A 26,071-nucleotide genomic window follows, 5' to 3' on the forward strand; every position below is an offset into this window, starting at 1 on the left:
ATAAACCACCTGAGAACGCAACAAAATATATACAGATGTGGATATCCCCGTATTGATACCCCTAAATCTATATACCCAAAATGTCGCTGTTTAGGGCTACAAGTCACATAAGAAATAATTGCTTTCCAATCTATTTGTGGTTCCAAAGCACAAAGTTATATTATTCAATGAAAAGTATAACACGCTGTGATCTATACAATTAGCGCAAAAAGCAAGTAAATACAAAAGGTATAAGCCTATACATACGCGTGCGCACTGGTCCCAGTATACAGTCGTCTCTCCAGAAGCCTGTGGTCATCAAAGAATGGCTGTATACTATGACCAGTACCCAGGCTATATACCTTACAGAACAAAGAGACTAGTTAACAGATTTCCATTGGGTCTTGCTCCTGGACATTCTGGTATGATGCAGGTAATTGGACAGTTCATACAGCGTCACTAGGGGTATGTCCCAGTTCCTCAGATGTTGCTTCGTGTGGTTTCTCAGCCGAAGAACAGGTCTAAACTAGTCAAAAGAGACTACATACAGATATACATTCTATTCACTAAGTTCCTATGATTCACAACTTGCAGACGCATGATGTGATCTCCTTGCCGATAGAACCGGAGATCTGCAAATAAACAGTGATTTAGAATGGTACCAAACATGACTTGTCTCCTAGTCTATATACCTTAAACATCATATACTTTACATTTCACAATGTAAGTATAAGCTAATAAAACCTCTAATATTAAGCTTAATGCTTGGGAACCTTTTTATAAGAGATTGCATGTGTGAGAGTGATACTATTGTAAAGTCGCTAGTATGCGCTGTGCGTCTATGTGTTTTGTATTTATCTGTGCTTTGATAAACAGCACAACTATGCGTTGTGCGTCTTGTATATTTTATATGTATTATTTAATGTACGTATAGGTTATGGTAGGACTTTCAACAATATGCGGTAGCAAAGCAGACGCACGACACTAAAAATCAAGTATAGCATCGTACACAATGTTTTCATGCTGACGACACAAGATGGCGTCGTCAGGGGCAACACAAAATGGCTTCGCCAGATATTAATTTAAGATTTGGTCTCAACCAATCATCCGGCTTCGACAGTCCACCCTTTGATAGCAACCAAAACGCTATCACACTCTAATCCAGTGATTCCCAACCTCGGTCCTCAAGGCACACTAACAGTCCTGGTTTTGGTGATAGCCATGCTAAAGCACAGATAGTTTAATCAAAATAACTAAGGTACTAATTATGTTGCCTGTGTTCAAGTATGGCTATCCTTAAAACCTGGACTGTTAGTGTGCCTTGAGGACCGTGGTTGGGAACCCCTGCTCTAATCTATTCAGTCATACACTATAAAATATTATTTAATGTTATATTATGGGATGGCACAATTCAGTCATTAAATCATCAATAATGCGCCCCTGGGAGGGACATAAAAGTACCCTTATATGCACACAACACGGATCTCGGAAGATCATGGGAAAAATGTGGGGATGCACCTAACCTATAAAGGAAGTCTTGAAGGGGATAGGGACTTCATTATTAAAATAACATTAATAATACATTTCATGCATGGCTAAATCTATACATCATCTGATGGTACATTCTAGTTCAGGATTATAATGCAGTTCTTCATTTACCTTGGTATTCATACTATTACTACTAACCACCATCATAATTTAATTCTCCCGGGTTTATCTTAGCATTGCATTTTCCACACTTCAACACAGTAGGAACACATCTGACACATAGGCCAATTACTAAGATGACAACCAATATGAGGATCAGGAGCTTACCTACACTATCAACCATTTCCTGGACCCACTCTCCTAAACCGGAGAACCATTTTACAGGGTTCAACCACATGAACCACTCTTCTACCTTTTCCTCCACCTCAGTCAATGAGGCATTATGGTTCTTTTGAAATTCTCATTTCAGCTGCAGATTTTCATCCATCTTTCGGTCTATCACCTCCTTGGGATCAGTAGTATTATTTGTGATGTAAGTGCAACACTTTACACCAATTTGGGTGGCCAGAGTCACACAGTATCCACCAGTAACAGCTGTTAAATAATTTAACACTAGTCTATGTTGCACAAGTTCTTTCTTATATGCCTGTAGCTCTTTACCTGTATACCTGAACGTGTCATCATACAACTCGGTGATATTATCTATTAATTTAGCAAGGTCTTGGATGTATCTAAAATTTAAAGTACCCCGAGCGATCCTGGTGGGATCTAATGCTACCAAAATTTGGAAGCCAGTTGTTTCACTAATCAACTGTGTGGCTGTATGTACATCACCAGGTATCATGTTTCTTTTGTCTCTGTGTTCATACTGTGTATGAAGATATGGTGATGGTGTGTTTTTATGAATACCGCACATTTCACCATGTCTAAGGGTCATAACCTCTGGGAGTACCCTTCCCAGGTAACATAAACCTTCAGAACTCAGAGTGAGCCACTTGTACCCTTTCCTTCCACATATATAATACACATCGTCTGGGAGTACATAGGGTATAGAATGCATCATTACCATTAAACACATTTCTCTGACAAAGGATCCTATCCCAGGTTCTCCCATTTGGCTAATACATGTCTCTGCTTGTATAATATCTGCACAGTACCCTACTGGTACTCGGCCAACCATTTCCTTGATGGAACTACGAGTATACCTATACCGGAAATATCTCCCACTGTAAGTAATGTTATGTACAAGTTTATCATCTAGTGGTCCATTATCAGCTCTGAGTGAGGTCATTGTCTGATTGTTCCTGGTCACCTCCCAACTTCCTGGTTTATTGCAATTGGTGTAGTTTAAACATAAGAGAGTTCTATCTACTTGGTACAGGTGAAGCTTAAAATTTGGAGGTTTGGACCCGTCCAGCGTTTTCCCCTTATGTAATCCAAGAACCTCAGAGACATTTAACGGGAGTGTTACTAAACCTACATTATGTTGTCCCTGAGGTACATGAGTGCAAACCCAACACTCAGTCTGGTTTAAGACCTTACCCACTAAGGAATGGTAATCCTCTAAAGGATGCTCGCCCAGAAACAGATTACTCTTGGACGCCATGGCATCTTTGGATGCACTTTTCATCAATTAGGGATCCACAGGTCGCACACATACAGTATTCCTCAGACAATAGACCTTCACACTGACTCCAAGTTTCTAGGATGACAGATCTCTTAATTACTGTACTGGGTTTTGCCAAATACCGCCCTAATGGTTTTATCGTTCCTTCTCCTGATCCCACTCCATCGATACCACCATCAGCCTCCCTCTCCGTCATCTGTCCTCCGTCACAGAAACAGAAAATCCCGAAACAAATGAGTATGATGAGAACCCTGGAAGGAAACACAAACAACCCCAGCCCGCCACTCCATTGCTGGAATAGTGGTCTGCAAATTTCCCTAGCTCAGGTGTTCCACTACAATCTCTAACTCTGCCGGAACAGGCTCGCAATCGACAGATCCACATTATCTGCCTCTACTCCGCATTGTATATCCTCCGGGTGATTGACCTTTCTGCAGGGAGTGGAATGGACCCAGGTATCTTTCTCTGCTACTTTCAATGAAGTCGTACTTATCAGTAAAACTTGATACGGTCCTTCCTACCGATCTGTCAAACAACCTGAACGTAAGAAATTTCGGATAACATATTCTCCAGGTTCAACATCATGACAGTTTATTTCAGGCATGTCAGGTGATAAAAATTTCAATTTCTGTTGCTGCTGTTTCAACTGTTTACTCATTGTTATAAGGTATTTCACAGTAACCTCATTATTACACTTCAGATCATCCTGTGGACTTACAATCAAATGAGGTTGTCTCCCAAATAGTATCTCGAAGGGGGACAGATTAAGAGGAGGTCTAGGAGTAGTCCTGATGCTAGGGAGGACTAGCGGTAAGGCTTCTGGTCATCCTAATCCAGTTCCAGCCATGACTTTACTTAGTTTGTTCTTAACAGTACCGTTCACTCTCTCCAACTTCGCGCTGGCTTGCGGTCCATAATGGGTATTAATAGTAGACTTCACACCCCCTAACTTACACATGTTCTGGAAAACATCTCCAGTGAAATGAGTACCCCTATCACTTTCTTTGATTCTAGGGATACCATATCTACATACAAATTCCTGAACAATCTTTTTAGCAGTAAAAACAGCAGTATTAGTGGCAGCTGGATATGTCTCTACCCAATTGGAAAACACATCAGTACAAACTAATACATACTTTAGATTCCTGCAGGGTGGTAATTGGATGAAATCAATTTGTATTACCTGAAAAGGTCCGCCTGTCGGAGGGATATGGGATGGTTCGGTAGGGATTGTCTTCCAGACATTTTTCCTCAAGCAAGTCAAACAGGACATAGCCTTCTTTTCAGCTTGAGAGGAAAATCCAGGTGCACACCAGTATGCTCTGACTAACTTGCACATACCTCCTTTTCCTAGGTGAGTCAAACCATGCGCTAGCCTCAGCCAGGGTTGGGTAATATAACTTGGGAGCAACCGGCCTAACTTGTCCATTTCTCCAGAGTCCAGTGGAGTCCTGACCACATCCCTTTGATCTCCAGACTGCCTTTTCCTATATGGAACACAAATTTTGCATCTCAATACATTTCTGGGTGTCAAACATTTGAAAAAACATCATTTTATCAACTTACATATTTACTTTTAACCCTGCTGCCCATTTGGCAGCTTCATCTGCTCTGTTATTGCCCAGTAACACTGGGTCTTCTTCGCATGTATGGGCTTTACATTTGATGACAGCTACTGCCTTTGGTAGTTGGATTGCTGTCAAGAGTCCTTTTATGTGGTAGGAGTGTGCAATTGGTGTGTCTGCTGCTGTCATAAAATTTTGAAGATGCCAAAGAGCCCCAAAATCATGAACTACTCCGAAGGCATACCTAGAGTCAGTGTAGATATTAACTGACTTACCTTCTGCCAGCTCACATGCTCTCCTTAATGCCACTAGCTCAGCTACCTGTGCTGAATGAGGTGGACCAAGTGGTTCAGCTCCTACAACATCCTTGTCATCTACAATAGCATAACCAGTGCATAATTCTCCTGTGTCAGTTTGTCTATGACAACTCCCATCCGTGTAAAACATCACATCTACATTTTCTAATGGTGTATCACGTATATCAGGTTGTGCAGTAAAGGTCTGATTCAAATATTCCATACAATCATGTGTATCAGTATACAGTAACTGCAAAACTCACCTTCAACCAGCGACTCCCCTTTCCACCCTTTGTGCATCCTGAGGCACATATGGTAAATATGTTGCTGGGTTTAACGTACTGCACCGTTTAATGGTGATATTTGCAGGTGACATTAGAGCTAGTTCCCATTTCGTGGACCTAGCTGAGGAAACATGTCTGGTTTGGGCAGAACTCAGCAAAGCAGATACAGCATGGGGTGTATAAACAATCACATCATGGCCTCATACTACATCTTCACTCTTAGTGACCAAAAGAGCAGTTGCTGCTACACTTCTTAAACACGTTGGAAGTGATCTTGCCACAGTGTCCAATTGTGCACTGTAGTATGCTACAGGTCTACTAGCGTCACCATGTTTTTGTGTGAGGACACCTGCTGCGCAGCCATCAGCCTCAATACAATATAAATCAAAAGGTTTTTCAGAATTTGGTATTCTCAATGCAGGTGCTTTTGTCAGACTGTCCTTAAGATTAAGGAAAGCCTGCTCTGTTTCCTCAGTGTGTGTGACACGGTCGGGTATTGAGGATGACACCCAATTCCTGCAAAGGTAATGCCAAAATAGGAAAACCTGGGATCCACGTCCTGCAGTATCCACACATGTCCAAGAAGGTACGGATTTTCTGTTGGTTTTGAGGCAGTGTCATGGTTTGTATGGCCTGTATCCTCTCAGTTGTCAAATGTCGTAGCCCCTGGGTTAGACAATGTCCCAAGTATTTAACCTTAGTCTGGCATGGCTGTAATTTGTCCTTAGCAACCTTGTGTCCTGTCTGTGAGAAATGAAGCAACAACAGTTTAGCATCACTTAAACATGACATAAACGAATCAGAAAACAACAAATCATCTACATATTGAATTAGAACAGATCCATTGCCTGGTTGAAAAGATTGCAAACAGTCGTGTAAGGCTTGAGAGAAAATACTGGGGCTATCTATGAAATCCTGGGGAAATCGTGTCCATATATATTGTACCCCCTTATAGGTGATGCAAAGAGATACTGACAGTCAGGGTGAAGAGGGACAGAGAAGAAAGCAGAACATAGGTCAATAACAGTAAAATGGGTTGCATATGGTGGAATTGCATGAGGATGACAGCTGGATTGGGCACTATGGGGAATTGGCTCTCAACTACTTTGTTTACACCCCTAATGTCCTGTACTAACCTATAGCCCCTCCCCCCAGACTTCTTCACTGGAAAAATGGGACTATTAGCTGGGCTAGCTGTACGGATTAAAATCCCCTGTTGTAACAACCCTCTAGCTCTACCTCTGGCTTTAACTGGTATTGAGGGATTTTTGGAGCTTGCCTATTACTTTCTAAAATTACCATTATAGGAGATACATTGCCATCAATCCAGTGTCCTGTCCATCCTTGATCCAAAGTGCACCAGGTATTTGAGATAACATCTCTTTTACTTGGGATGGGCTGTGTTCTAAACCTGTAGAGTGAAGCATTAACCTTTGTGGAGTGTCCAATATATCCCTTACCTCATGCGCAACCTTCTCTGGGATATCTAGGAATATACAATCAGGGGTACAGTAAATGACACATCCCATTTTACATAACATATCCCTTCCCAGTAGGTTAGTGGGAGCTGCTGCCGCCAGAAGAAAGGAATGCCTAGTTTGCAGCGGCCTGATCGTAACCTCTGCAGATTTGGTTAAAGGATATTGCTGCACTTTACCAGTTGCTCCCATTGCTGGTACTGTCTAGTTGGTCACCTGTAAATTTGATGGAGAATTTAACACGGATCTGGTCGCCCCTGTGTCTACAAGAAAAGAGTGTTTAGTACCAGCTATATCTGTCATTGTAGATTCTTCCCTAGTACTCTCAGTTAACCTGACTGGCTGTAGACTACAGGTATGACCTGACCCGTAGAGCTGACTATCATTCTCCAGTTAAGCATTCACGGCCACTATGTGAGCCAGCGACTGCTGAGGATTTCCTACATTCTGCTGGAATCCTTTTGGTGTGAACTTATGTATTTTCTTATTATTTGTCCCCTAATTTTTTTCTTGACAGTATCTACTTATGTGTTGTCGAAGCTGAATAATTGAGTGAGACAAGTTCAGTTTAAAATTTAATCGCAGCGACGCCATCTTGTGAATGGCCGCAAGACTCCATGTTGGAAATGAGATCGCAAGACACCATTTTGTGTGGTCAGCATTAATTCAAGTTATAACCCAGGAGCTAAGAACAGATGGCAATGTTTTTATTTACCCACCAAGGGCAACGGGAAAAACCAGCTGTCTGAGTAGAAGTAAATAAGAAGAGACAATGGGTATTTTTACATACAAATTGGGAATCCCTGGATGCAGATAAAGTATAGTTGTGGAAATTGTAATATAATATCTACACAATTGGATTTGCCTGAATCCTAGACAAGATGGCTCCAAATCCCAAAAAGTTTGAGGTGATAATACATTTGCACTTCACACAAGAGTCTGTGAGAACAAAAGAGGTTTTGTTTTCCTTTGAACACAGCAGGTGGGGGCCTGCTGACAGAGGGCATGTAGAATTACAACTCTCAGCCATCCACACTGCTGGATGTTCACTTCGTGTATGAGAGATTATGCACTTAAATCTCACCCATTAATAACTAGCGTCCTTACCAAACCCCGAATACCCACACACTACATATTCGCACATAAAGTTCCATTAGCATCAAATTGTATGATTCAAGAAGGTTCAGTTAGTTTAAATGCTAAGAAATAAAGATATTTGTTAACTAAGGAATTATACAAGATAAACATGTCATTCTTGGAGTTGTTCTGATGCATACTCTTTCCACAGTTTTCCGGTGCTATCGGTGAGGAGATCGCATTATGCATTCTCGAGTTATGGACCGCAGAACCTACAAGCAACCAAAATATATATTTTAGATTCAACTGTTAGGATGCTAAAGGAGGCGTTACCAGAAAGACTCCGGCTGTTAGAGGCAGGGAAAGTCTATTTGAAACAAACCTGTTAAATGTGTCGTTACATATGCTTCTCCTCTGGGAACCAATGAGATCAGCAGGAAGTTCTCCCTTTGTCCTGTTTCAGTCTGGGGGGGAATAAATACACGTGTCCAAACACTGGTTTGGCAGTTCATGCTGAATTTTGGGTGAACTGAGGATATCTAGTCAGAAGTCTATCTCTGGGTCCAGAGGCGCAGCGTATGTATAACTGTACTTGGTCTGTATTATTTCCTTTTACGCCTAAATTATGTATGTATAGATTGCGTGTAGCTGACTGTACTTTTACCTGAATAATACTTGTGCGTTGGAACCACAAGATTCCACTCCTGTCTTTATTTGCGGTCATACTGCGTACGCAATTAGCGTTGTGTTTAGAGGTTTATAGGCAGGTTTTGTCTTAGAGGTTCTAGGCAGGTGAATCTTAGAGGTTTATAGGCAGGAATCTATTAAAAGGTTTATTTACAAATTCAACAGTGGGGGCTCATAGGTTTATCACACTATCTGATACACGATAACACTCCGTCAGTCCTCTCTCAGCAAAAGGGTGGAGGCGCCTTTTGAAAGACGCATTAGTCTTTCATTACCACAGTGTTGCTGAGAGCGTACTGCCGGTTATTGTGTAGAGGAAGCGCTGATTAGAATCCAGGGACAAGAGAGGAAAAAGTTTGTTTTCCTCTGTTGATAGAACCTTGTGTTTAGAGGGGTGCCGCAGTATTGAGTATGCGGCTGAGATGCATTTTTGCGTACGCAGTTAAAAAGTCATTATACGCTTGTGTGGTAGTCGCATAATTGTGTATGCGGCCGGTCGCACAATAAGCGTATACGCACTTCCGGTTCTGCTGCCACGTGTTTGAACAAAGCCATTGAGGTTTACATTTTTTTTCTATCTACCAATATCTGGGTAAACGTTTATTTTCTGCGCAGAGAAAAAGTGTGTAACAGTGAGTATGTGTTGGACAGTTAAGGGTATCGTATGATCCTTAAGGGCTAGGTGCAAGGGTTAGCCTAGCCGCTCGGTAAGCAGCTTACCGTTCAGTACACAGAGCAGGTGTATGGTTTGTTATTTTTGTTAGGGACCGACTCTCAGTGTGACTGCAAAGTTCAATAATATTTGAGCATTGTAGTTGAGCCGCACTAGGTGTGATTGTGAGCTGAGAGATAATAGGTGAGCTGGCGCATCTAGAAATAACGTCCGTAGGTGAGCTGGCGCATCTAGAAATAACGTTCGTAGGTGAGCTGGCGCATCTAGAAATAACGTCCGTAGGTGAGCTGGAGCATCTAGAAATTTCGTCCGTAGGTAAGTGAAAGTATCTTGATTGTCTTTCACCAGTTTAAATTTTTATTGAAAAGCATAGGAGTTGTCTCAAAATGGGAGCCACGCAAACGGTAGAAATGTTAAGCAATGATGTCCTGCTAATGGAGGCTCCAATTGGATCAGCCCGTCGTATTATGCATGCTAAGTACGGTACTTATGCAATAAGGTATTGTGATATATGGTTTAATATGACGAGAAAGAGTGTTAGTCCGTTCCCCAGAATTGGTAGTTTTGATAAAAATGTGTTAGATAATGTCCAGGATCACATCAGTATGGTGCGATCCCGAGAGAAAAAGATTAAATATTTTGAATGTTTAAAAATATGGCAGCATGAAGGGGATGCTTGGCTTAAAAATGTGCATACGACGCAAACTAGCATTGCGAACGCATTGCCAGAAAATACATCCACGACGCTGAGATGCAATACGGGCGAGCCGCAAATTGGCGCGCACGTGCGGCAAAGTAGCGTCGTGGAGAGTATTGCCAGCAGTTCACGCTCACCTCCCCCACCTTATGTGGATGGAGGTGCAAGTACGGTTACCAAAAATACCAATTAAAATGTAACAAGCAACTTGTACCCTCTCTTAAGCAACCATAAAGAAAGTGTTTATGATATGGATGATGAGCCTATTGTAATGTCTGCCATTTCCCATGCGGTGCAAATGATAGATGCTGCATCACCACAATCACGGGTGGTGCCGCCATCTCCATCGGTAACAGCAAGGGAAGTGTTAACACACTCTGCACCCATAGAGGAAGTTGTTAATACCATACGTAGCAGCAGCAGATTAAACCCCAAGCCAGGTAACCAGGTCAAAGGTAGCAACGCTACCGGTCTGCATCCCATTCGGACAGTAACTGTTCCAAATGGAAATGCAGACGCAAACGGTATAGTGCCCACGAGGGAAGTAGTAATGCATTGTCCTTGGACAAGAGCAGAACTAAATTCCATCATAAATGATTTCCCCAATCCCAAAAAGGAATTAGCCAAATGTCAAAGATTTTTGAGAAATTTGGGTAGTTCACATGAACCCACTAATAAAGATTGGCGTGTGGTGTTCAGGGCCTGTCTGCCACGCAATACCGACGTGACAAAATTTATCACGGATTGTGTATTGGATGGTGACGTCCCCTTAACAGACCAAGTAAACCAAGGTAACATTTCCCGCATTGTAACTCAATTGGGTGTATATTTTCCAGTAGTAGTTAACTGGAACAAAATCTTCACAATCAAACAGAAAGAGAGTGAGACTGCAGAAGATTACTGTGATCGGGCTCTGCAGGCTATCACCCAGTACACTGGGATAGAAGATATTAAAGATAGCACTCACCACAGGGGAATGATAATCACAGTTCTCATGGACGGTCTGAAAGTCGATTTAAAGATTCGGGTTCAAACCTCACAACCTGGCTGGAGGGGACTCACAATAGATAACCTCATAGAGTCTGCCATAGAACATGATAAAAACATCTCCAAAAAGAGAGAGACCCAGAGCGAAAAACTAATGGCGGTCAGTATACAAGCTCTGGAAGGAATGACAATAACATCACAGCCAACCCGACACACCTGCACCCACACACACACCTGAACAATTACACGTCCTCACCAATCCCACACCACAGCAAACACATCCTTACCCCACATATCATACACAACCACAGGTCCCATACTCATATCCCCCACAATATCCTTACCCTCCCTATCCTTACCCATACCCACCACCTTTCCCTCTTGCTCAAATCCCACAACAATCTTTTCATCCACCCCGTTCAAAATTATGTTTTAACTGTCACCAAGTGGGACACGTAAGTAAGTACTGCAAAGCGAAGACCACCACACAGGAACACGAGTTTCCCATGAGTTCATAGGTAACCCCAGTATCTTCTCCCAGGCCTTATATGACTGTTTATATTTTTTTTCAACCTATCAATGGATCTGTTCTAATGTAAAATGTGGATAATTTATTGTTGTATTTTGGGTCATGTTTAAATTATATTAAACTGTTGTGCTTTATCTCCCACTCATAGGACACAAGGTTGCTAAGGATAAACGGCAGCCATGCTAGGCTGAGGTCGACTACTCGGAAAACTATCCAACCCAGCGGCACAGGCATTATTTAGAGCAGTAGCTATTAATAACAAGATTTAATTGCAAGAACCTGTATGCAGATACTATATCCCTAGAATTATTAAAAGTGATAGGGGGACTTATTTTTTCAGGTGACGTTTTCAAGAACATGCGTAAGATGATGGGTAACAACACTAAGATTATCCCAGACTGTCTTTTCCTTTATTTGCCCCCCTTTGAGATACTGTCCAAACAGGCAGCCTCATGTGAAAAATTGATAATGAGGTTACTGTGCAGGGTCTCACGAAGATGAATGAGAATAACCGAAATTGGAAGTGTTATTAACTAACATGTCTAATGCAACCTGTCATGATGTCAAATCTGGAAGAATTTGTTATGATCCAAATTTTTTTTAGCTCAGGTTGTTTGACTGATCGGTGGAAAGGTCCGTATCTGACGATACAGCATCCTCAAAGGGTGGCCAGGGAAGATACGTGGATCCATTCCGCTCACTATAGGGAGGTTAACCAACCGGTGGAGATACAAGGCAGAGACAAGGCCGATAACGTGGACCTGTCGATTGCGAGCTTGTGCCGGAAGGATTAAAAAGGTGACGGTGAGATATCTGAGCTAAAGAAATGTGTAGATCAGTGCTTCAAGCAATGGAGTGGTCTGCTGTGGTCATCCTAGTTCTTTTTTTTCCAGAGTTTTATTTTTTTTGTCATGATGATCTGTTTGGGGATGCTCGGTGTCTGTGATGGGGGACCAATAAAGGAGATGTGAGCTGATGGCGGAGCTGATGGAGTGGAGTCAGGAGGAGGAGTGCTATACCAAATCAGGGGAGTGCCGGTCCAATTTCAGTACAGTAAATTGTTGTGAAAGTGTGAATAACAATAATAAGGAAGAACTGTAATTCAATCCTGAGTTATGCCGTAGTGTATAACAATGTAGCCTGAGTTTGAGTGGTCGTGCATGGAGATAACGTTTATGTTGTTTTAAGTCATCTTAGGTAATGCAGTCCCAACCCCTTCCAAGGCTCTCCTTATAGGATAGGTGCATCCCCACATCTTTCCCATGATCCCTTAAGGATCCGCGGTGTGCGTATAAGGGTAGTTTTATGTCCCTCCCGGAGACGCATTATCTGAATGGTTCAAATGATCATACTGTGTCATACCATAATAACATTGAACGGTATATTCTCATGCATGGCTAAACAGATTCAAATTGGGTTGTGATAGCATGTTGTTTGCTATCAAAGGGTGGACTGTCGAAGCTGAATAATTGAGTGAGACAAGTTCAGTTTAAAATTTAATCGCAGCGATGCCATCTTGCGAATGGCTGCAAGACTCCATGTTGGAAATGAGATCGCAAGACACCATTTTGTGTGGTCAGCATTAATTCAAGTTATAACCCAGGAGCTAAGAACAGATGGCAATGTTTTTGTTTACCCACCAAGGGCAACGGGAAAAACCAGCTGTCTGAGTAGAAGTAAATAAGAAGAGACAATGGGTATTTTTACATACAAATTGGGAATCCCTGGATGCAGATAAAGTATAGTTGTGGCAATTGTAATATAATATCTACACAATTGGATTTGCCTGAATCCTAGACAAGATGGCTCCAAATCCCAAAAAGTTTGAGGTGATAATACATTTGCACTTCACACAAGAGTCTGTGAGAACAAAAGAGGTTTTGTTTTCCTTTGAACACAGCAGGTGGGGGCCTGCTGACAGAGGGCATGTAGAATTACAACTCTCAGCCATCCACACTGCTGGATGTTCACTTCGTGTATGAGAGATTATGTACTTAAATCTCACCCATTAATAACTAGCGTCCTTACCAAACCCCGAATACCCACACACTACATATTCGCACATAAAGTTCCATTAGCATCAAATTGTATGATTCAAGAAGGTTCAGTTAGTTTAAATGCTAAGAAATAAAGATATTTGTTAACTAAGGAATTATACAAGATAAACATGTCATTCTTGGAGTTGTTCTGATGCATACTCTTTCCACAGTTTTCCGGTGCTATCGGTGAGGAGATCGCATTATGCATTCTCGAGTTATGGACCGCAGAACCTACAAGCAACCAAAATATATATTTTAGATTCAACTGTTAGGATGCTAAAGGAGGCGTTACCAGAAAGACTCCGGCTGTTAGAGGCAGGGAAAGTCTATTTGAAACAAACCTGTTAAATGTGTCGTTACATATGCTTCTCCTCTGGGAACCAATGAGATCAGCAGGAAGTTCTCCCTTTGTCCTGTTTCAGTCTGGGGGGGAATAAATACACGTGTCCAAACACTGGTTTGGCAGTTCATGCTGAATTTTGGGTGAACTGAGGATATCTAGTCAGAAGTCTATCTCTGGGTCCAGAGGCGCAGCGTATGTATAACCGTACTTGGTCTGTATTATTTCCTTTTACGCCTAAATTATGTATGTATAGATTGCGTGTAACTGACTGTACTTTTACCTGAATAATACTTGTGCGTTGGAACCACAAGATTCCACTCCTGTCTTTATTTGCGGTCATACTGCGTACGCAATTAGCGTTGTGTTTAGAGGTTTATAGGCAGGTTTTGTCTTAGAGGTTCTAGGCAGGTGAATCTTAGAGGTTTATAGGCAGGAATCTATGAAAAGGTTTATTTACAAATTCAACAGTGTCCTTTCTGGTTACATGTGTAACATCTTATGTTGGAAAGTTGTCATTGTGTAGGTTGTTGTGCGTGGAGAGTTTGTGGTTGTGTGTGGTATGAGGTTTGTGGCTGGGTATGTTGATATGTGTTTTGTGGATGTGTGTACATTCCTTCTAAAGCTTGAATGCTAACAGCCATTAGCTTCTCACTTTGTGTATCTCTCTTCCTGAGGATGTTTTTATCATGTTCTATAGCTGATTCCCTAAGGGCATCTACACTAATTCCTCTCCAGTTAGGCTGAGAGGTTTGAACCCTGGTTTTAGAGTGTCTTTAAGACCATCCATAAGTACCGTGACAGCTACTTCCCTGCGGTGTGTGTTGTCTTTTATATTTTCTATACCTGTATATTGGGCGATTGTCAGCAGCGCTTGGATGAAATAATCTGCTGCAGACTCACTATCCTTTTGCCTGATGGTGAAAATTTTACTCCAGTTCACTACTACTGGAAAATATACGGCCAATTATGTGACTATGCGTGTAATGTTACCTTGGTTATTCTCATCAGTTCAGGGACAATCTCCATCCAATACACAATCCGTGATTAACTGTTTCACATCGGTATTGGATGGAAGACATGCCCGTAATACCACTCGCCAATCTTTGTTAGTTGGCTCATGAGCATTACCTAAATCTTTTACAAATTTTTGGCACTTAGCTAATTCTTTTCTAAGGTCGGGAAATTCTGTCATTATTGAATGTAACTCTGCTCTTGTCCATGGACAATGCATTGCTACATCCCTTGTGGGTATTACACCATTTCCATCTGGATTGCCATTGGGAACAGTTATTGTCCGGACAGGATGGACACCTACCACTTTGCTATTTTTAGGGTTACTTATGGTAACTTTTACCTTAGTACTCTGGTGGTTCAATCTGTTACTACTACGCCTTCATCAATTTCTACTGTTGGTATAACTGATGGGATCCCTTCTGCTGATACAGCTCGTTGGATCACTTCCCTTTCTGGGTTCAGTGCTGTGTCTAACAGATTTACTGCATATGCAATGGCTGACATTTCAACAGGTTCATCATCTATACAAACATTTTCCATATGATTACTCAGGATAGGGTACAAATTACTTGTTACATTTTTATAATTTTTAGTATTGGCTGTACCATCACCTTCAGCCGCATAGGGCGGCGGAGGTGCGCATGCGCGAATACCTTTATCTTTGGCACCGCTACCTTGCGGTGCGTGCACGCTATTTTGCAGCACGCAGCCGACGCTGACTAGCTCTGCGTGCGCGCTCCCTTGTGGTGCGTGCGCAACGCTGTTTTGCATAGTGCTCACGATGCTACTTAGCGGCGTGAGCACTCCACTCAACCACGTGTTCCCCTCATGCTGCCATAATTTCAAATAATCATTATACTTTACTCATTTCTTTAGCGATTTCACCACACAGATGCCATCTCTAACATTATTCAACACCTCCACATCAAAACTGCCAATTTTAGGAAAAAGTTTCACACATCTCTTGGTCATCTTAACCCATACATCACAGTACACAGTTGCATACGCACCATACTTTGTATACATTATATGCCTTGCTGAACTTGTTGGCCCTTCCAAAAGCAGCACATCATCGACCAGTCCCAGCGTCTGCTTATCACCCATCTGGGAAAACGCTAAGCAGCTTATCACTAGTGAATGTAGACCGGTGAACGATTCCTATGGAGCTACGTTCACGCACTCCTATCCCGTTGTGCACAACCGGCCCGCTAACCCTTATGGATAGCTCGCACAACGAGGAACAGAATAACCTCTTATACAATTATACTGTCTTTCCGGACACCTTTCAGCCCTTGTTCGGTAGCTCACCCTTTTTGAGTACTCTCCTCTGTTAGAATTCAAGTGTTCCAACAACACTTACACTTTCCAGTGATTTCCTCCACTACAACCCAAGTCACAATCACGGTCTAACCAACCGTGCGGTCTAGTCGCAGTGTCCAGAGAACATAACTGAACAATAGGCTCTGCGACAACTATTGGGAGCTGAATTTCGAAAGAGCCTTGTTTTCTTCAAGGTACAAAATCCCTGTCCTTGATGGAATACACCTGCTATGTGTACACACTCAGTAGCTTTCTGCCTCGTCAAACACCTACCGAGTCTTTAGGACTGACACACGGTACCTAGCATAGGCTCCACACACAGTAGTAGCCTCTATCACGTTACAATCACACATCTGCTTTCATACACCTTTAGTTTTCTGTGCAGAAACTAGACTTTTCACTAATACGGCAGTATGATTCAGAGGTTTTAAACAATGTAATCACGCTGTCAATACAACAATACTATCAGAACGATTGTTTGAACATGTGGCAGCAATACAGGAAATACTTATACGCTATTGTGCGACTCGCACTCTAGCGCAAAGACAGACAATGAAAGAAACTAACTTTTCTCTCCTGCCAGCACTCATTGAAATCACATAACGGATATCGGTTTCACAACACCAGATGGTGCAGGTTTTGAACGCAGTGCATTCTTTCCTGCTTATGGCGCCTTCCACCCTATGGTGCGAAATCGAGATCCGTACACAATCGTGCGACCTCTCGGTAGCGTGACCCCCAAAACTACAAGCCCCCAACTATTGATACCCCTAAATCTATATAACCAAAATGTCGCTGTTTAGCACTACAAGTCGCATAAGAAATAATTTCTTTCCAATCCTATTGTGGTTCCAAACCACAAAAAGTTATATTATTCAATGAAAAGCATAACACGATGCATAACAGGCTATATACCTTACAGAACAAAGAGACTAGTTAACAGATTTCCATTGGGTCTTGCTCCTGGACATTCTGGTACGATGCAGGTAATTGGGCAGTTCATACAGTGTCACTAGGGGCATGTCCCAGTTCCTCAGATGTTGCTTTGTGTGGTTTTCCCGCCGAAGAACAGGTCTAAACTAGTCAAAAGACACTACGTACAGAGGTATACATTCTAACCACTAATTCTCTATATTTCATAACTTGAGAATGCATGATGCGATCTCCTTGCCGATAGAACCGGAGATCTGCAAATAAACAGTGATTTAGAATGGTACCAAAAATGACTTGTCTCCTAGTCTCTATAGCTTAAACATCATATACTTTTCATTTCACAACATAAGTATTAGCTAATAAAACCTCTAATATTAAGCTTAAGGCTTCGGAACCTTTTCATAAGAGATTGCATGTGTGAGAGTGAGAATATTTTGTAAAGTCGCTAGTATGCGCTGTGCGTCTATGTGTTTTGTGCTTATCTGTGCTTTGATAAACAGCGCAACTGTGCGCTGCGCATCTTGTATATTTTATATGCATTATTTAATGTGCGTATAGGTTATGGTAGGACATCGTACATAATGGTTTCATGCTGACGACACAAAATTGCGTCGCCAGATATTAATTTAAGATTTGGTCTCAGCCAATCATCCGGCTTCGACACCAAGACACTCAAAATTTTAAATAATGATGTATCTCTAGGTCCAGGAAAATTACTTGCAGATTTCACACCTGCCGCAAAGCTACACTGAGGCCAAATTTTTTATTTTAAGTATTTAAGCAGTGCATTATTATGGGCAGGTAACTCTCACAGACATATGAAAAAGCCCAAAACCCTTCTCTCTAGAGGTACTTTTATGTTTTGTCATTTTGTGTGTTTAACTGAACATCTGTGATTACCCTAAAATACCCTAAATTATAACAACATCAAATGAATAGTAAGGGCTCAATCACATGTGCATGAAAAACCCATATTTAGACTAACCATGGATTTTTATGATGCACGTAAAGTATATGTGAATGGGTTGACACGCATACCTAATTGTTTTACCTGTATTATTTCAGTCTGGAATGGTACGTGATCAAATCCTACTTCTATAAGAACACATCTTAAACACCTGCATCTTACATTACATTGCACTGACAGGTGACCAAAAAACAACGTGGGAATGGTGACTCGCCATGACATGCCTGGTTTACAACACGCATATTTACAAAATACACATTACATGCACGTGTGTAAGAGCTGTCACCTGCTTGAATCTTCACAGTCATGAATAACCTGTTCAGTTTTCTCATCTCTGGATTTACAGGAATCTCTCACTCTGTATTATACTGTATTTAGATGTTTGTATAGCTAGTGTTTATCAGCTGAAGTACACCGTTGTTCCTTTTACACTGCCTCCTATTTTTTGCTTTTCCTGATATCAACATATGGAGACAATATCACAAATAGACTTACAGTTTCTGTGCAACTGTAACATTTCCTCTATTTATGAGTTGTTTTCTGCTTGGATGTCACAGGATATTAGCTTTTATTACAAGGATATTTACATAGCTTATATAAAACATAACAGATTAACGTCAATTTGCTTTCAGATGTTTGACATTTGTCTTACAGTCAATGTTAAGGGGCTGCTGTAGAGTTGAACATATGCCTATATCTTGGCTGCCATTAGAAATTGTGGGGCCCGGAACTAATAAAAATAGGCAGGGCCGTCCCCCCCCCAGCCCGGGAAATTTCTGGAAGAAGCCCTAATGGGGGTGGTCAGGGTGTAATTCTCGCCCACCCACCTGGCAACCGCAGGGTGGTTAATCCTGTCAAAATATATATATATATATATATATATATACACACACACACACACACACACACACACATACACACACACCAGGACAGGCGGCACTCTTAGGACTTATTCACATCAATAATAAGCATAAAGCTTTGGATTAAAACAGCAATGTCCGAGGTATGCAATTATTCCAAAACACGGAATATTCCGATATCCAAAGTACCCTTAGTCCCAAGCATTTGGATATGGGAGACTCAACCTGTATTTATTTATCAGTTAACTCTTCACCCCCACCCCTTATATGTTTAATGTTTTCTCTTTTCTCACCCCCTCCCCCTTTCTCAATATATATTTCATTAATTTAAGGTCCCCTCACCCCTTATATGTTAAATTAGTTTCTCTCCCCCTCACCCCACTCCTTAAATAATATATTTAATGATTTATAACCTTATTTCACCTACGCTGATGGGTGGTCTGGGTTCTGCTCAGGCCTCCCAGGGCCCGGCATTCCTACTTCTTAGGCGGCTGAGCTCCAGCCTACTCCTCTTTATCTTCTTGGGGTCCTCCAGTAGTGCGCCACTGTCATCATCACCGGAGGAGGGAGGCCAGCAGGGACAGGTGCGGACGGCCTCTCATCGCCGGAGGAGGGAGGCCAGCAGGGACAAACAGGTGCAGACGGTAACTCGTGTATTTGTCGTAGGGCGTCTGGCACCTGTAGGCAGTCGAAGGGGCAGAGAAGCTAGGCTGGAGAGTCCTCTCTACGGCCCTGCTTCTGCACATGCGCAGACCTCCAAAGAGGCTAAGTGCTGTCTGGACGGAGCTTTGCAGCTGACCGGCATCCGACTTAAGAATTTGCCCAGGGTATGAGAGAGAGGGGCTGTTGCAGCATGGCAGGCCACTGAGGGGAGCATATATAATTCCATCAATGGGTGCATCGTTTGTAATATTGAAAAACAAATCTTAGAAATAGGGCTTAACCCCTATTCCCCAATTATTAGGAGGCCTGCCAGACTTGTTGTTACAATGAAAATATCATATCATTATATTGACCCCAACTCCAGTGCTATTTGTCTCTTATGCTAGGTACACACTGGCCGACATATCGGCAGTTCAACTGAATGGTCGATATAATGTGTGTGCGTTGGCCAATGTGTACAGACAATATATCTGTAAACTACGTTTTTCACAGACCAATCGCATTAGCTGTTGGCAGATATATCTTCCCATTGTGCTGTGTGTACAGGAAGTCAGACGACCACCCGTACACTTGCGGCACAGGCTGTCGGTGAGGGGAGCGCGACGGTACCCCCAGCCAGATGACAGTGATGGTTTGTGTATGAACAACTATCACCTGCAGATAGGTGTGTGCCCAGCTTTAGAGTGCTCACTCCATCCATCTGACTGAACTGATCTTTCCATCAGAAATGGCTATGTGCAGGTGAGCATTACTGGTGTCTATACACAATATGACTTTCTTTATACAGATTCCAACCTAAATCTGTCCTTAACATTTTTGTCTGCAGTACGGCAAGAACACTGTGAGTGACAGAATATGGCAAAAACCTGCAATAATATATCTGAGATATATCCACTGAACTCAGCCAAAGTTTATGTCATAATAAATTTCTGAATCAGATACATTCCTGACCCCTGTGTCAAAAGCTAAATTAACCAGGCAGCCTATATATCTTTGCCAATATCCATATCCACAGCACCTGGTATTTTCCTGTGGACTCCCATCCAAGTAGTAACCAGGCCCCGCACCGCTCCCAAGATCATGCGAGATAAGCATGCTTAGTGCGTTGTGGCTGTAATACAAATCCTTAGCTAAGAGAAAATAACTAATCAAACTTATCAATTTTTCTGGGCCAAGATGAACTTTCCAAAGAACTAGTTAATCCTAGTCCACGGATATTTAGATACTCTGATTTACTAACATTAGGCCGATACCACTACGAAAGTTTCATAGAATTGGTCACATGTGCTAAAAAGTGATTAGCTAGACTACTTAGCCAAAAATATGTTAACTAAATCCTCTTCCGCCAGGCTTATCCTTTGAAGAGGTCCTCTCAGCATTATGTACTTATTCATAAAGAAACTACAACAAATTCTGTAAACATTTGCTAAAAAAAAAACCTAAAAAAACTAAAAGCAAATGCTTAAACCACAAATCTTTATAAAGTGAAGATACTTTTTTCTTAAAGGAGTTTTCCCCCTTGTCTATAACCAAAGCATCAGCTGCTCTTTTTGTATAAATAGCAAACTCTGCATAATCCGAATTGGTCTGCGGACACCCTTGCCGCACAGTAACCTCCACTATTCAGTAATTTAGCCTGACAAAGGAGAAATTCAGTAAATGTGGTATTATATAGACACATCCATATAGCGAAAAAAAACCACCTGACTGAGTCACAATTCTAGTTATATGCTATAACCGTACTCCCTCCTCCAGATTATGTATATCAGGCATGTCAAACTCGCGCCCCAAATAAACATTTTGTGTGTTCCAACAGTGTGGGCCAAAATACATATATTATGCGGCCCAGTCACCCCTGCCTAAAACTTGGAATGCTGGTCTCTGAGGTGATCAGAGACTAAAGAAACCTCTCATCGCTCCAGAGGCCAGCGTTCCCATGATGCATGACATCACACGCGATTAGAGGAGCCTGTCCAGCTGGATCTAGTTAGATCCAGTCAGCGGCAGCGTCTATGCAGGAGCGGTGCCCAGCAGCCAGCGTGATGAGAGGTAAGTACTGCCTGTTCTATACTGGGAGAGGGCACAGCATATGGGGCACTACTAGGGGCATTAATGGGGGCACTGCATAATAGGCACTACTGGAGGCACTGCGTAAGGGGCTCTAATAAAGGGGGCATTGCATAAGTGGCACTACTGGGGGCACTGCATAAGAGGTACTACTGGGGGCACTGCATAATGGGCACTGCATAAGGGGCTCTAATACAGTGGGCATTAAATAAGGGGCATTACTCGGGGCACTACATAATGGACACTACTGGGTGCATTGCATAAGGGGCTCTTATAAAGGGGTTCTTATGATCCAAGGAGATTTTCTCTATCCATTACTGTAACTTCTTGGAGGGCTCCCTCTACCAACCAATAATGTCTAAGGGGCACTACTATTAGCGTTCCCGCTAGGCTGTTTTAGCGGGGCGCGGCGCCCTGCCCTCCTTCCGGAGGGCAAAAAGCACCCTGCCCTCACAGCCTGCGGGAGCCGTTCTCACCCGCGGGACGCAGTGTCCCGCGGGTGGAGAAACATGTGGTGACCCGGTCACCGCTGGAGACTAGACGCCGGGCGCATGTGCCCGGCATCTATTCTCCCTGTCTGCAGGGCTTGGGGGCTGCCCGGCGTGTCCGTAAGTGCCGGGCACGCCCCCAAGAGTGACGGAAAGGGGACGCGTCTTATAGACACGCCCCCTTTTCCGATGACCACGCCCCCTTCTCGGGCGCGCGCGCATGCCCTCTCTAGCTCCAGCGCCCTGCCTCCCGCCGGAGCTAGAGGGAACACTACTACTATTGTGTGGAATAATATGTTATATTCGGCACTACTACTATGTGGCATAATCTGTAAAGGGCATTACTGTGTGGTATAATATTTAAGGGGCATTATTGTGTGGTATAATGTATAAGGGACACTACAACTGTTTGGCATAATATGTATAAGGGGCACTACTGTGTGGCATAACCTGAATGGGCTCTGTATGGGGGCAAATGTATGTGTTATTTTTACCTCTGGGGGGAGGGGGGTTTAAGATCTTGCTATGTGGCCAACAAAGTTCTAGTTATGCCCTTGCATGGAAACACAGAGGGTTTCTAATATAAATTATATGGTCACTTTAATAAGACTAACTCTGGATTTAATATGAACTTGCATGAGTCATAAAGTTTGACCCTTGCTCATCCTATGAGGTTTGAAGGACACTTTGTAGCTTTCACACAGGTGTTTGCCAGACTGACAATTTCCACTGGCGACAGTCCTAGAACCCTTACAACCAGGTAAAACAAACTCACAGTCTGAATACTGACAAATTATATACATATATATTGTTACGGTAAATATCTGAGTAAATATATCAATAATTTGTCTGATACTCGTTCCCATACAACAAAACAAAAGCACACAACAAAAGCCATAGATAGTGCAAATCATTTGACCCAAGCTGGTACTGCCACAAAGCTGGCTGAAGTTTCTGACACCTGACAAACACTCTCCCCCATTCAGCTTTATCCTTAGTGGTATTTCCTTTCAAGACATGTTGCACATGGTAATACCCACTAATAGAATATCCACTGATGTAATATACAAACAAGCAGCATCACAGCAAATATCTGAGTAAAGTATAAATAATTTTTCAGATACTTATCTAACTCCTCCTGGGGTTGAGCTGAGAAGGAAGAAGGGAAACAGCTTTGCAGTAATCTCATCAGCATCCCTTTTTCAGCTGCTGGACTGATCAAACTGCCCTCCCTGCATAGGGTTGCGCCTTCTGGCTAACTTGCTGTTCCCAGACTAGCCCAATTACTTAGCTCAGTGCGTTACCCTCTCTGCTAGGGTAGGCACTGAGCGCATCTGCCCCTACTGTCAACCCACCCTGCATAGGGTGAGAGAGAGGCTCGCTGCCTGTGATCCAGCAACCCATCCTCTGTGTAGGAGAGTTGTCTGGTCCGGCCTTTTTCCTGGATGTGGCAGCCGCCTTCTATAACCATCACCTGCATCCTGGGTAATGTGCGGCTTCCGGCATCCTACCGTTGTAAATCTCTCTCCCTACTGCATCATGTAGTATGCTGCTGGTGGTATACAGGCTACCATTCCGGAGCCTCCTGTCTTCCCACCATCCATCCCCACCTCCTACCCTCAGAAAAGGGACCCAGGCTTCCGCGTATCCTTCAGCCGAGCAGCCCAGGAACCATTAGGACCAACCTCCGGGTGCGGTGGAAGTCCCAAAAGACGCACGCCAGGGCTGTTGTCCCTCTCCCAGAACCCCCAGCCAGCAACATCAGTGGCGTGCCCTCCTTCCCCCGGCTCTGGAACAGGAGCAACCTCTCAGCCTTCCCAGCACAACTCCATTTTCAGTATCAGCTAGACCAAAGGTGTGCCAACCATTAACAGCCAGGGGTCTCAAGGACCAGTAGGAAAAGCAGAGTGTGAGAGAAATATGGAGAGATAGAGGAGTAAAAGAATAACAAAAGCTAACAGTGCTGACGTCTCCTTCAGCACTTAATGAAAAACTGAGAGGGGGTTAGAGGGGAGGCGCTTTTATACCGCTAACAATTAACTCATTAAGTGCGAACACCTCAACACCACTCTAACGCCATGTGTAATGGAGTGTCCCCCAGATGTAGGAAGATAAATAATGTATTCCTGCATTAGTGAAAATTATTACATTGATCGAACCAATATTTCAGCAAAAAAGAAGCAACATCCAAAGGGACATTATTTTTAATCAATTTCTTACTACCACCAATACAGTATGAGCTTTAGGTCTCCCATCTATGTGTGTGTAGAGTTTAGATCAGGCAAACAGACCGACACAGCTTGCTATTCCCTATAGTTACCAGGATGTGTATCTCACACAAACATCAAAAGGTAGACCATAAGCACAGCAATGCACTAATCTTCCACATGTGGTCTGTCTGCTTTCAAAAATTGTTTCACAAAAATTAAATCAATGATCCTTACATCAAAGTCCATTTCTGCTCTGTCTGCTGCAGAGCTTAGATGCGTACACAATAAACATGTATAAATCCTGGTGGTGTTGGCAACTTACACAATTACTCAGTGTTACTCCCTACAATATATTTAACAATCTCTCTCCCAGTTTTATTCCACAATACAGAAAGAAACAATCTCTTAATAAAAAAACCTAAATATATATCACATATTTGAAATTAACACCTGAAACAGCAACATCAAAGCTGCCTAACATTTCATGTAAGCAAAAACAACATTTCAAAAGTTACACAGGAAAGGTAACAAAAATAAGGAGAATCAATATGGGCAGCATAGATGGTGCAATGGTTAGTGTTACTGCCTCACAGGACTGAGGTCGTGGGTTCAATTCCCACCACGGCCCTAACTGTGCGGAGTTTGTATATTCTCCCTGTGCTTGCGTGGGTTTCCTCCCACACTCCAAAAAATATACTGGTAGGTTAATTGGCTCCCACCAAAAATTAACCCTAGTGTGTACATGTGGTAGGGAATATAGATTGTAAGCTCCACTGGAGCAGGGACTGAGACTGATGTGAATGGCCAGATCTTCTTTGTAAAGCGCTGCGGAATATGTGTGCGCTATATAAATAACTGGTAATAAATAAATAAAATAAATAAACAATATACATGTCATTTATAACAATTCTTAACAGTATCGGTAATGCAAAGACACACGATTAAAGCAACTATGGTATTGTGACTAAAACTGAATCAACAGCACACCCTAGTGTTAAAACTGTTTTTATATATTCATTATGCAGTACGGTATATATAAAAGAGAGGGGGCACCCAAGTTCATGTAAGGGGATGAATACACACATATATCAAATATGCTAAGCCTTGTCATCAATGTACTGTATACCCCCAGACACCAACAAATTAAAGTGACGGGAGCAAGTTATTATTATTATACAGCTTAGTAGCCAAACAGGAAAAGCTGCATCCGACACAATAACCCTAGAAAGAAAAAAAGTATACACTGAGTGAAGTGACTGAACATAATAAATCAACTGTGACCACAAGATGTACAATGCTAACAGGTGCATAAAATCAAGCAATGTTCATTAGCAATAGTCATACATTATAAAAAGAATGTTTTGTACTGAAAAACTGACTAACCTTTAATGTGGCACTGTCACCTTTCAAGTCAGTTCAACAAATGTCTGCCCTGGTCAAGTGTACATGCTGTTATTGTGAATTGGAGACTATAGGAATACCAGCACACACAAGCTTGCAGTACAAGAATGCTGAGTGCCGAAGTGCTGAAATATATTCAATTAATCTGTGCCAATTTGCCACACTTGCTACAAAGTTCCAAACGGCCTCTGGAAACAACATCACAGCAAAAAAATTGTTTGTTGGAAGATTCATGGATTGTGTCTCCATGACCCAGCAGTAGCACACAAGGCTCAGATCACCGTGTGCAATGCTAAGTTTGTCTGAAGTGGTGTAAAGCACAGCACCATTGGACTCTGAAGCAGTCGAAATATGTTCTCTGCAGTGACGAATCATGATTTACTACCCGGCAGCCTGACA

At 42.4% G+C, this 26,071-nt stretch overlaps 1 protein-coding gene across 2 annotated transcripts in view; it reads right to left on the reverse strand.

The window, feature by feature from the left end:
• Positions 1-26,071, reverse strand: part of IBTK (inhibitor of Bruton tyrosine kinase) — a 147,150-nt gene that overhangs the window by 4,181 nt on the left and 116,898 nt on the right. The gene's annotated exons all lie outside the window — the stretch shown is intronic.

This window comes from Taudactylus pleione, unplaced genomic scaffold (genome assembly GCF_031769625.1).
Source record: "Taudactylus pleione unplaced genomic scaffold, aTauple2 ptg000015l, whole genome shotgun sequence".
Lineage (NCBI taxonomy): Eukaryota > Metazoa > Chordata > Amphibia > Anura > Myobatrachidae > Taudactylus > Taudactylus pleione.